At 38.9% G+C, this 16,083-nt stretch overlaps 1 long non-coding RNA gene across 2 annotated transcripts in view; it reads left to right on the top strand.

The window, feature by feature from the left end:
* LOC111750989 (uncharacterized) overlaps positions 1 to 15,493 on the top strand; it is a 55,450-nt gene extending 39,957 nt beyond the window's left edge. For both annotated transcript variants that reach the window (XR_002786059.2, XR_002786058.2), the window contains one exon: positions 13,508 to 15,493. This is a non-coding gene — a long non-coding RNA (uncharacterized LOC111750989). The remainder of the gene's footprint in view (positions 1 to 13,507) is intronic.
* The last annotated feature ends 590 nt before the right edge of the window (positions 15,494 to 16,083 follow it).

Below are 16,083 nucleotides of genomic sequence, written 5' to 3'. Positions count from 1 at the left end.
CGTTGTCCAGTGTTCTCATGTATAGGAGGCGATTGAAAACACCATGGCTTGGGCCAAGCACACCTTAGTCCTGAAAGTGACGTCTTTGCTTTTCAACACTTTAAAGAGGTCTTTTGTAGCAGATTTGCCCAATGCAATGTGTTGTCTGATTTCTTGACTGCTGCTTCCATGGGTGTTGATTGTAGATCCGAATAAAGTGAAATCCTTGACAACTTTAATCTTTTCTCCATTTATCATGATGTTGCTTACTGGTCCAGTTGTGAGGATTCTTGTTTTCTTTATTTTGAGGTGTAAGCCATACCAAAGGCTGTGGTCTTTGATCTTCGTCAGTAAGTTCTTTAAGTCCTCTTCACTTTCAGCAAGAAAGGTTGTGTCATCTGCATAATGCAGATTGTTAATGAGTCTTCCTCCAATCCTGATGCCATGTTCTTCTTCATATAGTCCAGCTTCTCAGATTATTTGCTCAGCATACAGATTGAATAAGCATAGTGAAAGGAATCAACCCTGACACACACCTTTCCTGACTTCGATGAGGCAGTATCTCCTTGTTCTGTTAGAATGACTGTCTCTTGATCCACATACAGGTTCCTTATGAGCACAATTGACTGTTCTGGAATTCCCATTCTTCACAGTGTTACCCATAATTTATTATGATCCACAGAGTCAAATGCCTTTGTGTAGTCAGGAAAACATCTTTCTGGTATTCTCTGCTTTCAGCCAAGATCCGTCTGATATTAGCAATGATATCCCTGGTTCCACATCATCTTCTGAATCCTGCTTGAATTTCTGGCAGTTCTCTATTCATATGCTGCTGCAGCCACTTTTGAATGATTTTCAGCAAAATTTTACTTGTGTGTGATTTTAAAGATATCGTTCGATAATTTCCACATTCTGTTTGATCACCTTCCTTGGGAATAGGTGTAAATAAGGATCTCTTGTAGTCAGTTTGCCAGGCAGTTGTCTTCCAAATTTCTTCGTATAGATGAGTGAGCACTTCCAGCACTGCATCAGTTTGTTGAAACATCTCAATTGGTACCCTGTCAATTTCTGGAGCCTTGTTTTTTGCTTGTGACTTCTTCCTTCGGTACTGTCAGTTCATGGTCATATGGTACCTCCTGAAATGGTTGAAAGTTGACCAATTCTTTTTCGTATAGTGACTGTGTGTATTCATTCCATCTTCTTTTCATGCCTCCTGCATCATCTAATATTTTCCCTGTAGAATCCTTCAATATTACAACTCAAGGCTTAAATTTTTTCTTCATTTCTTTCAGCTTGAGAAATGCAGAGCTTCTTCTTCCCTTTTGGTTTTCCATCTCCAGGTCTTTGCACATGTCATTATAATACTTTGTCTTCTCAAGCTGCCCTTTGAAATCTTCTGTTCAGCTCTTTTACTTCATCATTTCTTCCTCTACTCTATATTCAAGAACAAGATTCAGAGTCTCTTCTGACATCCATTTTGGTCTTTTCTTCCTTCCCTTTTTAATGACTTTTTGCTTTATTCGTGTATGATGTCCTTGATATCATTCCACAACTCTTCTGGTCTTCAGTCATTAGTGTTCAGCGAGTCAAATCTATTCTTGAGATGGTCTCTAAATTCAAGTGGAATATACTCAAGGTCGTACTTTGGCTCTCATGGACTTGTTCTAATTGTCTTCATTTTCAACCTGAACATGCAGATGAGCAATTGATGGTCTTTTCCACAGTTGGCCCCTAGCCTTGTTCTGACTGATGATATTGAGCTTTTTCATCATCTCTTTCCACAGATGGCACGATTTGATTCCTGTGTATTCCATCTGGTGAAGTCCACATGTATAGTCGTCATTTATGTTATAGAAAAAAGGCATTTGCAATGAAGAAGTGGTTAGTCTTGCAAAATTATATCGTGTGACCTCTGGCATCATTTCTATCACCAAGGTCATATTTTCCAACTACCAATCCTTCCTCTTTGTTTCTAACTTTTGTATTCCAATCACCAGTAAGTATTAATGTGTCGTGATTGCATGTTTGATCAATCTCAGACTACAGAAGTTGATAAAAATATTCAATTTCTTCATTCGGCCTTAGTGGTTGGTACGTAAATTTGAATAGTGGTATTAACTGGTCTTCTTTGTAGGCGTATGGATATTATCCTATCACTGACAGTGTTGTACTTCAGGATAGATCTTGAAATGTTCTTTTTGACGATGAATGCAATGCCATTCTTCAAGTTGTCATTCCTGGTATAGTAGAGCATATGGTTGTCTGGTTCAAAAGGCCAATATCAGTCCATTTCAGCTCACTAATGCCTACGATATCAATGTTTATATGTTCCACTTCATTTTTGAGGTCTTCCAGTTTTCTTAGATTCATACTTTGTACCTGCCATGTTCTGATTGTTAATGAATGTTTACAGCTGTTTCTTCTCACGTTCAGTCCTGCCACATCAGCAAATGAAGGTCCTGAAAGCTTGACTCCACCCACGTCATTAAGGTTGACTCTACTTTGAGGAGGCAGATCTTCCCCACTCATATTTTGAGTGCCTTCCTGACTGAGGGGCACATCTTTTGGCACTATATCAGACAATGTTCTGCTATTCATAAGGTTTTCACTGGCCAATGCTTTTCAGAAGTAGACTGCTGGGTCCTCCTTCCTAGTCTGTCTTAGTCTGGAAGCTCAGCAGAAGGCTGTCCTCCATGGGTACCCTGCTGGTATTTGGATACCGATGGCATAGCTCCTAGCATCACAGGGACACGTAAGCCCCCACAGTACGACAAACTGACAGATACATGGGTAAGTAGAGTGCCTAGTATATAATGAGTGTTGAATAAATAATAGGAATTATCACTGTTCCTTCGTTCCCTCCCCCAGTCCATTTTACTTTCCTGCCAGCAGGTAATCCTTCTAAAGCCCAGCTCTGACATTCTCTCTTTCTTACCCTCAGAAGAAGCATCTTCAAAAGGTGATTAAAAGTTGGCCTCTGCAGCCAGACTACCTGGACTACCGTTTACTAACTGTGTGATCTTGAGCAAGCTTCTTGCCTTCTCCATTTCAGTTTCTCATCTGTAAAATAGGGATGATAGTTCAAAGGGTTATTATAAGGTTTATATTATTTAATATTAATAGTTAATATTTTGAAGTGTTTGTAATAGGGCCTGGCACACATTAAGTCAGTATTATTGTTTATTAAATTATCTCCTTATATTTGCTGTCTTATAAAAATGCTTGATATTTCTCTGTATTCATTTCTTTGGTCTTGTGGCTCCTTCCACCTGGAATGCAGGGTGGTTTAGTGAAGAGCGTACATCTGACTCAAGCAGAACAGTGGTACTTACATGCCAGCTTTGATTTATTGGTAGTAGTTAACCTGGAGATTTCTACTACAAAAAATTCTGAGGCTTTGTGTGGTTTCAGTGGGAAAGAGGATCAAGATCAACTAGTGATATCTCCCATGGGCCCTGGAAGGAGAAGTAGAGACACTTACCCTTCTATTTGACGCAATAAAGAAGACGCCATACTCACTTATAAGACTCACTGTGTTTTCATATTATAAATATATTGTCGTTCAGGACTAAAGAAAAGAATTTTTCATGGCTCTTCATAAATAGCATTTTTCTAATTGTTTTATATACCTTAATTGATTTATTCCTCACAGTATTCTCTGAGGTAGATATTTTTATCACCTTTTTACAAATGAGGAAGCTAAGGTACGAAGTTAAGTAACTCATATAAGATCAGGCAAATAATAAATGGTGGAGCTGAGATTTGAAACCTGGGCAGTCTAGCTCCAAAGTCTACAATTTTGGCCATGACAGCACAGGTCCTTGGGTTACTTCTTAAGTAAATTTAATTTAATTTTAATATATTGTACCTCACTGCAACTTAAGTAAATTTAATATAGCTAAAAGAAAATTAATTCTACAAGGACCCAGAACACTGTTCAAATGTGTCTCTCTCTGATGGTTTGATTTGACTCAAGGAAAACATTAAGAATGTCTCAAGCAGTGGTTTCAAACTGAGTCCAGCAGAACTCTAGAGTTTGACCAAAGCTTTTCTGGGGTTGGAGCCCTGGTGGCACAGTGGTTAAGAGCCTGGCTGCTAACCAAAAGGTCAGCAGCTCGAATTTACCAGCCTCTCCTTGATGGGGCAATTCTGCTCTGTCCTATAGGGTTACTAGGAGTCAGAATTGACTCAACAACAACAGGTTTTTTTAAGGGCTGAGGGGATGTGAAAGGGACTCTGTGCCTCCACTCCCACCAACCAGAGTAGCTTTGTTTTTATCTATTTAAATATGATGATGGGCAAACAGCTGCTTTATACCTTTAAAGCTACCTTTTTAAAAGATTTCTTGAAAGGAAGTATAATGGAAAATCATGGAAGGCAAATCCCAACCTGAAACAAGGTTGCATTCTTAGTGAATATTCAAACAGACCATCTTCCAGTGAAATTTTGTAAATGAATCAATATTGAATTCTGTGTAGAAGGCAATTTTGGAGAAGTTGGACTAGCAGCCATAGGGCAATTTATGCTGGATCTCTCTGTAGTGGTTTGGGTGTATGATGATGATTCATTTCCATGACTTAGCTGAGGAGGTTGAATCTTTAGCTTTCTGAGCAACACTGCCTCCTTGTGTAATGAGAAGTACATTTGAGTGTGGTAGCCTATAAAAAACCTAACCCCATTGCCGTCGAGTCAATTCCAACTCATAGCGGTAGTGTGTAATTATTACTATTTATTTTAATATATTCATATAAATTTAGTGGCTTAAACAGTCCAAACCAGATAGGTTGCCTTATTGAAGAATATCCCTTTGTGCTGACATTTGATAATTCCCACTGATAAGACCAACTGCCTTTTTTCGGGATCTGTTGGCTCAATTTGACCTTATCTATACTTTTTGCTCCTACCCCTAATCCCTCTCATTGTTCCTTTAGTTGTTTCTAGTTGCTGTCAAGTCACTTTCAACTCACAGTGACCCCATGTGTGCTTCTACCCCTAATCCCTCTCATTGTCCCTTTATTTGTTTCTAGTTGCTGTCAAGTCACTTTCAACTCACAGTGACCCCATGTGTGCAGAGTAGAACTGCTGCATAGGGTTTTCAAGGCTGTGACCTTTTGGAAGTGGATCGCCAGGCCTTACTTCCGAGGTACTTTTGGGTGGGTTTGAACTGCCAAGCTTTTGGTTAATAGTCCAGTGGTCAACCATTTGTGCCATGCAGGGACTCCTTAGAGGGAGTGAGAAAGGACTAGAGAAGGTGGATGAAATACAAAGCTGTAGTTTTGCTACTTATTAGCATCCTGTGTGAAAGGTTTTGTGGGAGAGAACATAGAAGCCTTTGGATTAATGAAAAAAATCCACTAATCAGAAATTCAATTTATTTAAGTGTTCTAATTTTATAAACAGCAATTGGTCCCAAAGTAATGAAGCCTAATGAATTTAAATTTTGTGTATTTCTCATTTTTTTCCTACTTATTCTTGGTTCAGAAAATGGGTGCTATTTGGCTTTGGTCAGTTCATTCACCAAATATCTGTGTGCGTCTGTTAGATACTAGGTACTCTTCTGTGTACTGTAAATACTGCAGAGAACAAAGCAGAGAAACACCCCTGCCCTTACAGAGCTTATATTCTAGTGAAAGGGCAGATAGTAACAATACTAAAGTAAAATATATAATGTGTTAGGTGGTAATTATGCTAAGGAGAAACAAACAAACAGCAGGGGAAGGGGACAGGGAGTCTCCAGAGTAAGGAGTGATATTACAACATTAGATAGGGGGGCAAGAAAGGCCTCCTGAGGAGGTGATATTTGAGTGAAGTTGTGGAAGGAGCAGAGAGAGCAAACCACAGGGGCATTTGGGGAAGAATGTTCCATGCATAGGAACAGCAAGTGCAAAGGCCCCGGGCAGGGAGTATGTGCCTGGCTTATTTAAGCAGCAGGAAGAAGGCCAGCATGGCCAGAGCAGAGCGAACAAGGAGTGGAGTCATAGACTGTTCGGCCAGATAGAGCCTATAGGCTCTGTAAATATTTGGGGCTTTAGGCCATTGTCAGCAGAGGAGTGAAATGTTCTGACTTCTTTTTTAATAGGCTGCATTGTTGAGAATAGAATGAAAGAGGGCAACAGTGAAAACAGGGTAGATGACTAGGAGGCTGGATTTTTATTTTATAGTTACCCCATTATCTATTCTGGAATATGCATGCCCTCATGAACTAAGTTTTACTAATGTACAGGAGTATGTGTCATGATTAAAGTTTATTATTAATCACAAGTTACCATGTAGTGAAAAAAAATTAAACACTAAGCAGGAAATAATTTTTAGAATATTCAATAGTTGGCTCAACAGTAATTGTTAAGGAGATTTTTGTTTAAGCAAATGATTAGATTTGGGCATAGAAATGCAGACATAATCCTAATTAATATTTTGTGTTTATAGAAACATCCCATTTCACAAAATTGTGAAATACATGGAAAGAAATTTAGGACATTTAGGAAGTTTGACCTCTGAAAGAGGAGTCTCTTCCTGACTGTGATAACCTAGGTTCACAAAATTTCAACTAGGAAGATCTTTTGACAAGAAACAATTTTTATTTTGACAATAGAAATTCACTTTTTATTCTTTTATATATAGAAACTCAGTCTTCACACAGCCTTCCTTGCCAGCAGTCTTTATTTACATTGTAACAGTTTGTGTTTTCCTAGAATTACATTAAACACACTGCCTTCCTATTGCTTAATTTATTTTTTGTATTTAATGCTTGAAAAACTTTAATGTTATTCCCCCAAAAGCTAGTCCCTGAAAGCAGACTGTAGTCTTTATATACTCTGTTAGTAACGCAAACAGTTAAACGCTTGACTGCTAGCTGAAAGGTTCAAACCTACCCAGGGGCTCCTTGGAAGAAGGCCTGGCCATCTACTTCTGAAAGGTCACAGCCTTAAATACCCTACGGAGCAGTTCTACGCTGCACACATGGGGTCACCATGAATTGGAAACCACTAAGAAAGGAGCTTAGCACATTTTCAGATTTGCAGAGATCCCTTTCAGACCCTTTCCACATAAAAAAAAAATATCGTTGATTTGAGTATAGAGCAATCTATAGTAGTTTGAAAGATGCTCAGCTAACACTGACATGGGAACTCTCAAGGATCCATCCCTCAAGAAGCCTCTGTTAGTTGCCTGAAGTTAGAAAAGCCTTCAATGATTTCTTGGCTTAATACTCACAAAACTGTTTCATTATTCATACAATATGTATCTATTGCACACCTTCTATGTGTAAACTGCTCTGAGAACATACAGATATTCAAGAATCAAAAGAAATAGTTTAATAAATGTGTAAATTATCTTCAATTTATATTTTACCTTTACCCCTATTCTTAGGTATTACTATTCATAAACTAAAAATGAATCTTGGCCACATGAAATGTTACAAAGATAGAATGTTGTCTTTTCTGTATTCACCCTGGATTTTCTATATTCACCACTTAATTATCACTCTCTCCTCCTCTTCTCAAACTTAGACAAGAATCTAAGCTTGCTTGTCCTTCCACTTCCACCGATACCCAAAGTTCTTTAACATTTCTCTCATCTTGTATGATCATAGATTCTGAGTTCCTCTGGTTAACTAAGCTTGTTTGTTTGACATAAACCCAGTATTCAAGCCTTTGAGAATCTGTCATTTCTAGGACAGATTACCACCTGTGTCCACTTAATTATGTTTCCATGGATACCAGAAATATTTCAAGCCTTTTGCCTAAGCTGAGTTTAGGGCCAGTGTTGGCTAAAATATGGAATTATGTTAACCGTTCCATGGCCCTGGTTAGGGACCCTTCTCTCTTGCAGGCCCTCAGGTCCCCTGCGTTGCCCCTCAGCTTCTTGCGGTCCCCTCAGGATCACGTGATAGGGCTTATTCCTCCCAAAGCACTTTGGACCTCTCCTAGATGCCTTTCCTCCTTCACTCTCCATCTAGAAACATGGGAGTGGGTTTTTGAGGCTGTGGATCTCCTCCAACCACAACAAATTGTAGCATTCCACCTTTAGGGTAGCTGCTTCATAGAATTATAATCATAGCATGTTTTTAGAACTACAAAGAACCTTAGAGCTTCTCTATTTTTTGTTTGTTTTTTAATCAGCACGGTCTTTGCTTAAAATAAATCTTATTCAGGAACCTAGTATATTAGTTTCCTGGGGCACCAGTAACAAATTACCACAAACTGAGTGACTTAAAACAAGAAATTTATTCTCTGACAGTTCAGGAATCAGAAGTCTGAAATCAAGGTATCAGGAGGGCCTCGTTGCCTCTGAAGGCTTAGGGAAGAATTCTTCCTTGCCTCTTCCAACTTCTGGTAGCTTCCAGCAATCCTTGGTGTTCCTTGACTTGTAACTGGGTCACATTAATCTCAACTTCTGTCTTCATGTAACCTACTTTCCCGTGTCTCTGTGCCCAGATTCCCCCCTCCTTTTCTTTGTAAAGACACCAGTCATTGGATTTAGGGCTACCCTAATCCAATATGACCTCATCTTAACTTGATTATATCTGCAGAGGCCCTGCTTCCAAATAAAGTCACAATCATAGGTACAGGGGTCAGGATTTGAATGTATCTTTTTGAGGGACACAAAGAAACCTGCTGCAGCCGGTATGTAAAACAAGTAAGAGTAGAGATGTGCTAGGCAGTCCTACAACTTCTCAAGCCTCTCATCCCCAGAACAGTCCTGAGACACCATTGAAACACTGTTCCATAAACTGTCTATTGAAGATTGCTTTATTTGCTAGATGAGGATTGCCCAAGAGTTTCATTTTATACTTTCTCTGCCCTTGGAGATCTGAACTCTGTTCTCATGAACTTGAGACTATTATCTACATGCCTCCAACCTACTTGGAAGATGAGGTACCAGCCCGCTGGCACTCACAGGCTAACAGCACTTTGCAGCAATGAGTGTCATGAGGTTAGGCTTGATTCAGGGTCCTTGAAAATGATCCAAGAGCCTATACACAAGTGCTAATTTTTCTCTTATTACAAGGTTACACTCTTTAAAATATTCAGCAAAAATAGGGACTTGTGAAAACATTCTCCTTTCCAGTGACTCTGGTGAGAAAGTCCTTCCTTGTGAGTTTGCAAAGACACAAAACATTTCACATTCTCACTTCACCTTTTGACCAGCAAAATCCAACTGAATTTCCCCTCATATCAATTGTCCTCAGAGCAATCTAAACCCATTTCATTACTTTAATGGAAGTGGAGGGAGAATTGGCAGGAAGCTGAGCCTATGTTTGTGATAGTTTTTGGAAAGGTCCAGATTAGAGAAGAACAGATTGTTTTGTTTATGTGGCTCACATGGCAATTTAGGACACAGAGAAGATAACCAGGAAGGCTTAATGTAGGAAACTTAATTTCGCTTAGGCTCTGATTTAAAAATAAATTGCCACATTTAATGGTGGGGGGCGAGGAGGGGAGCAATCGGAGGGCTCCTTTGTGCTTTACTGCTGGCGATTAGATTTTGCCATTCTGTTTGACCACACTTTCCTGGGGAGGCAGCAGGTTGGAAAGCACATGGGCTGTAAAGTCCTTGCTTCCTTCCTTCCATCCTTCTTTTTGGGGGGTCATTAATTTGCCTGCCTCCTTCCCCTTCCCCTTTCCCTTCCTTCTGCTTCTTGCCTTCCTCCTCCCTTCCTCCCTCCCCTTTCTCCTTCCTTCCTATCTTCCTGCCTCCTTTCTCTCTTTCTCTCTGTCTCTGTCTCTCTGTCTCTGTCTTTCTCTGTCTCTGTCTCTCTCTCTCTCTGTCCTCTCTGTCTCTGTCTCTCTCTCTCTTTCTCAACAATGTTGTAGGATCCTAAAATGTGCTTGGGATATTCACCGCTGGAGACACAAGAATGAATGAACTACACAGTATGTTGCTTACAGCCTGGAGAGAATTTACATTCTCCTTTGTCATTTGCTAGCTGAGTGACCTTGGACAAATCACCTAATCTCTCTGATCTTCAGTTTCATCTTCTGTAAAATGAAAATAGTAACTCCTAACAGGGTGGCAACAATTAAATGAGTAACATGTACAAACCACCCCCACAGAGTGCCTGGCACAGAGTAGGGGCTTAAAAAATGGCAGCCTATTATACATTTCTATCTTTACAGTCAATATTACTTCATCTTTAGGTTCATCTTCCTACATCTTGTGAGAGGTTTGGCATCAGGTTCTTAGTTTCACTCTGCTTCAGAGAGCTTGGTGAATGTTTCCTTTCAGCAACTTATAGACTTTATCAGCATAGACAAGAATTGGCTCTGTTGCAGAGATCCTGAATTCTCAAAATCCCTTCCAGACTCCAGTTTCTGTCCTTAAACCTGCCTCTTCAAGTTCACTGTCCCACTAAATCTGTTTTTCAGTCTGTTGGCATATCTGGTCTCCGACTCCCATCTTAGCTTCCCAAACTGTCATGCCCACCCTTTCACTCTCCATCCTATCCCCTCTTTCCACACCTAACTTTGTTTCTTTTTATGTTGCTATAAATCAGAATCAACTTGATGGCAATAGGTTAGCACATCATAGCCAAACATTCTCAATCACAGTCTCACCAGGACATTGCTCTTTTGTCCAGTCCGTTGTCCATGACAGTCTGTAACTCTGAGTCAGCCCAATTGATTTTGTTTTTTCTCACATCTTTGGTTTAGCTTTTGTTGCTAAAGAAAAACCACTAAACCCTGCTGATGCTTATCCTCTTGAGTTTTATATTTCCAGTCTTACTATCCCCTCAATACTGTCCAGAGAGTCTTTTACAAATCTTAGTTGGTAATTTTCATTTCCTCCAAAAGCAATGGCTCTAGCATGAAACCCTTTTCCAGTCTCCATTCTCATCTCAGTGCTGGTCTTCTTGCCACTATGCCCTTTCCTAAGCTCCATACTCTGTCTTCACTGAGAAAAATTTGAACGCCTTGGCCTGAACTTCTCTCCCTTCAAAAGTCATTTTGCACAGCCGTTTCAACTTTCTGCCTTTCCTAGGAGAAAATATATTCTTACTCTTTTCTGAGCCTCAGCCTATGCTATTGATCCTCTCCCCTCCCAGCTTCTCTTGAACCTGGCTGAACCAATCATTTCTTCTCTATCTCTCCCTCTTTGTTGGCTGTTCCTGATCAGTCTTCAAACATATTCAAGTCAGTTGGAAAATTTCTTAGGAAAATTTCTCCTGTCCCAATCTCCAGGTCTGGGCATCGCCTTCTTTCTGCAATTTCACTGCCAGTTTTCACGACATTTTTAGAAATCCTCATTATATTTACTTCCTCATTTGTCATTAAACTGTCACTTATGAAAATTGGGCTTTCACCTCGCCACTATACTGAAATTGTCTTGGGATCACCAGTGATCTCCTAAGTAACAAAGCCAATGGTTTCTTTTAAGTTCTCATCCTTCTTGACTTCTCTTTGATTTTTGATACTGTTGACTTTTCCATCTTGAAATTCTCTTTTCCTTAACCTTAGTCCAGTACATATAGTTCCCGATTTACGAGGGGTCCATTCCAACATCTCCCATCATAAGTCGGTTCTGACGTACGTTGGTCAATACCTCTTTTTTTTTTTATTATTAGTGCCTTTTATTATCAGTATCTTTATAATTCTGATCTTTATTTGTCTTTAGAGGTTGGAAACATTACATATAAATATATATGTAATGTATATATAAGATACAGTTCAATACACACATACATAAAAAATACACAAGTCATAAAAATTTGCTCCAATGATGAAGGCAAGTTGGATGACATTGGCATCTCCTCAGTTGCAGTAATAACTCCACTTGTGGAAAGTTCTGGATCATCTGGATTATCCCTGGGAATGAGGATGACATTTCCTGTCAGAAAATAATGAGAGTTGTTTCTGTGTCCTTTCCTTTTTTTCTTCATATATTTCGTGGTAACATCTCCCTGCTTCCTGAATCTGCCTGTCTACTTTAGCGAAGCGATCATTTGGGTCCATGTTTTCAAGGAACTGAAGCCCATGATTTAGTTTAGAAAACTAAATCTATATGGCAGTGTTTCGAACAGGAAATCATGAAACTGAATATCTGTGAGTGAACATCTGAGAATGAAAACATCAGCAAATTACGCGCTACGACGTTGTATGTAGTACATATTACTAATGATAAAAAAAAAAAAAGAAACAAAATGAATGGTCTTAAGTGTGGTTCTCCGTAATTCAAATATATCGTAAGTCAGGGACTACCTGTGATAATCTCTCTTAGTTTTCCTCCAATATCTTTGAGAATTCTGTCTCAGTTTCTTTTAATGTTTTCTTTTTCTGCCTGTATTTTAAACATTGGTATTGTACCCTAGGCTTCCGCACTCATCCTCCTTTTCTTCATTTTTGATATTTTCTCTTTGGATGATCTCAGTCATACTCTGACCTATAGTTACAGATTCCTAAATCTGTAACTCCAGTCCCTAGCGCCTCTCCTGAACTCTACTCCCTTATTTCTACTTTTATCAGACATCGCTAACTGAAATATTTCAGTGTGTCTCACCTGCCCCTCCATAACCTAGCACCCACTTCTGCCACCTCTCAGCTTTAATTACTTTCAGTAAGTCTCGTGGTGAAAGAAACTAAAGACTTCCGTGGAATTCTGTTCTTTTTCCCTCTCCATTATAAAAAATAATATTAATTAACATTATAAGCAATTTCCTACTTTTCAAAAATTCAGATGGCATCCAGAGAGCTTAAATTATAAAGGTGAGAAGGGTTTTAATCACCAGGCCACACTGAAAAGAGAGGAAACCAAAAAATTGCCCCAAGCACTGAGAAATCTGGCACCTGGTCAGAATTTGCCTTATGTCTGATCATGTGTTGCAGGGGGAGCCCTGGGGGTGCAGTGGTTAAGGGCTCAGCTACTAACCAAAAGGTGGCCAGTTCTAATCTACCAGCTGCTACTTGGAAACCTCACTGGGCACTTCTGTTCTGTCCTGTAGGGTCACTGTAAGTCGGAACAGCAATGGGTTTGGTTTTGGTTATGTAGCGTGGTATTCTAGGAAAAAAAATTTCCAGTATCATTTAAGTAAGTCTGTAATATCCTTGGAATACAATTTTGCAGGTAAATTCCAAAGCTATTCACTTTGCAAGCCTAATAACATTATTGGTTTTGTTTTAAACTGGAGGAAAGAAAAACCCTGAGCCCCTTGGTCGGCAGGGGGCGCGCTACTACTTTACTCTGGAAAGATTTTCACCAAGGCAACAACTATTTTTTAATATAGACCACAGCCTAGCAACAAGGAGGAAGAAAATAATGATATGATAGATAAATTTGCTCTCTCGCGGTTGCAGTACTTAAAAATATCTTTCCTCCCCCCCGCCCCCCCCGCCTTTGTAACTGAACAGTTTTGCTTAGGAAGGGGTCATTTGCTGTCTTTTCATCTTTTGGGCCTGCCTTTCAGTCACATTCTAATTAGAGAGAGAAGTGTTTAGAAGATACGTTTAAAATGGGTCGTGGAGGCTAGTGTTACAACACCTGCTCAGTGTTTAGGTGACACAGAAACAAAGGCACTTATTTGCTCTTTTTACAGTGAGAGGAATCGGTCAAACTGGATTGCTGTCTAAAATGACCTTTTGTTGAGAGAATTGATTCAAGGAGATCAAAATGGATGACACCATGTCCTTCCCAGATCCAGCTGGCCTGAAGCCTATGTAGTGAGGTTGGCAGTGTCGTGAAAAGAAGACTCAGGAGACCAGATTGTCACTTGGATTCTGCTCTGTTATCATGGGCAAAACGTTTAACTTAACTCTTTAATTTCTTGTCTTCTAAATATCATACGCTGTTATGAAGAGGAAATTTATATAATGGATTTGGAAACATCTGGGAAGATCAGAAAATATATAATAATTTACACAAAAACCTAGTTTGACTAATATATACCCATACATATATTGACTATAAATGCATGTATCGTATATATGTACCCTGCATGTGTGTAGGTACATACATATATGTGTATTGTATGTAGCTAAATATATTTATAAAAAGAATGTGTGTATACATGTAGGAGGTATACAGGTGAAGACAATTCTTTCTGAAAACATCATATACATTTATAAAAACTTCTCCCCTCTCTCACTGAGAATAATAGCTTACAGGCAGAAAGAATAAAGACCCAGGACTCTATTGATAATCTTTTAATTCCTGAAATTCTTAATTGCTGAGGAGAGGTTTGTGTTTCTTAGTTCCCATGCACATTTCATTAAAAAGAAGAGTTTGAGATGATACTCTAATTAAAGCGTATTTATAATGCACTCATCCTTATCTAATAATGTACCTGATTAAATACTTTGCCAACAGTTCCATTGTCCCTTGTCTCATTTGTACTCTGAATGGAAGCAAGGCATCAAAACCTTCTTGTAAACATTCTAAGAGAAATAATTGATGAAAACAATTACAAAATATGCAAGATTCTGAATAAAGGAAAATCTAGTTTGTCACAAAACGTGTGCATTTTTTATTTACTCAGTTTCCAAAATAACTGATCTTTTCATAAATCCTTCCAGTTTTCCAAAAGCAACAAATAATTTAATATGTGACATTAAGTTTTTTTTTTAAGTAGTGAATTATAAAGAAATGGAATAGTTTTCATTTTTACCAATGTATTGTTCCATTACAGGATACAGTCTGATCCATGTTATGATCTGTGGCTGGTTAACTCAGAGGTTCCAAGTGCTAATGGAGTCAAAGTAATGCATTTAGTGTTGTGAGGCTCGGATTGGCTTATTACTCTGACCACAGACACATCCCTAATCCTAACTAACCCTTCATTTTATCAATTATTGATGTCGAGAACTGAGGCCAAGCAATTCAGTGTTGTCTAAATAAGGCAAAACTATCTCCACCAATGAGGGGAAAACAACTCAAAGTTCTTACCCTATTTCCAAATATTTTCAGTATCATCCTTGGATAGTGCATTCATAATTATGTCTTATATGCGCAATGACTAAGCATTGGGTTGCTAACCAAAAGGTCAGCAGTTCAGATCTACCAGCCACTCCTTGGAAACTCTGTGGGGGAGTTCTGCTCTGTCCTATACGGTTGCTATGACTCAGAATCGACTCGATGGCAGTGGGTTCAGTTTTTCTGGTTTATGCATAGGGAAGGTTATAAGTTGGAGAATTCTAGGTATTTTTAATTAAACTCTTTCAAGATCCTAATATGCCAGACAAAAAGCTGAAGTGCAGTGGATTGGGAATTAGGCACACTGATCTGAATCCCAATTTTTCCATTTACTAGCTTTGAGCACTTAGACAAGTCCTTTAACCTTTTTCAGCCTCAATTTCCTCATGGAACTGGAGAGTTAAATACCTACTTCCCAGTTTATTATAAGGATTAAATGAGATAATGTGTGTAAAGCACTTAGCATAGTACTTGTTATTGTTATGTGCTGTTGAGTCGTTTTTGACTTACACTGACCCCATGTGACAGGGTAGAACTGCCCCATAGGGTGTTCTTGGCTGTAATCTTTAAGGAAGTAGATCGCCAGGTCTTTCTTCCATGGAGCCACTGGGTGAGATTGAACCACAGACCTTACTGTTAGCAGCCAAGTGCTTAACATTTGTGCCACCAGGGCTCCTTGGCATAGTGCTGAACATACAAGTACTTAGTAAATATAGTAGTTATTTTTATCCTCATTACCACTATTATAACTCCTTCTTAAGAGATATAAGAATGAAATGATTAAGGTTTAAAGGGTCTCTCAGGGCAATCTTGGGACTGCTGTCCTGAGATACCCTTTAAACCTTGAACCCAAACTATCCCTGAGGTTACCTTTTAACTAAATAGCAGGTTACCTCAAAAAGTAAAGAATGTCACGCTTGAGTACTGTGCTTTTTTTAAAAATTACATATATGAGACCAAATAGACAACAGTTACTCTGAAGCTTGGGTTAGAAGGTTGGGGAGGGGCAGGCAGTAACTTAATGGGAATGGATATAGAACAGAAAAGAGAAATGTTGACACAGTATAAAGAATGTAACCAAAGACCAATGTCTCTGAATATTGTATGTAGAAATTTTTGAATGAGAACATGTTTTGCTGTGTATACTTTCACCAAAAATACAATAAAAAAATATATATATTTAAAAATAAACAGGATTAGAGA

The sequence above is a fragment of the Loxodonta africana genome, chromosome 3 (assembly GCF_030014295.1).
Source record: "Loxodonta africana isolate mLoxAfr1 chromosome 3, mLoxAfr1.hap2, whole genome shotgun sequence".
NCBI classification, from domain to species: domain Eukaryota; kingdom Metazoa; phylum Chordata; class Mammalia; order Proboscidea; family Elephantidae; genus Loxodonta; species Loxodonta africana.
Note: the sequence above shows the minus strand (reverse complement) of the source record. Positions and strands in the feature narration are given on the sequence as shown.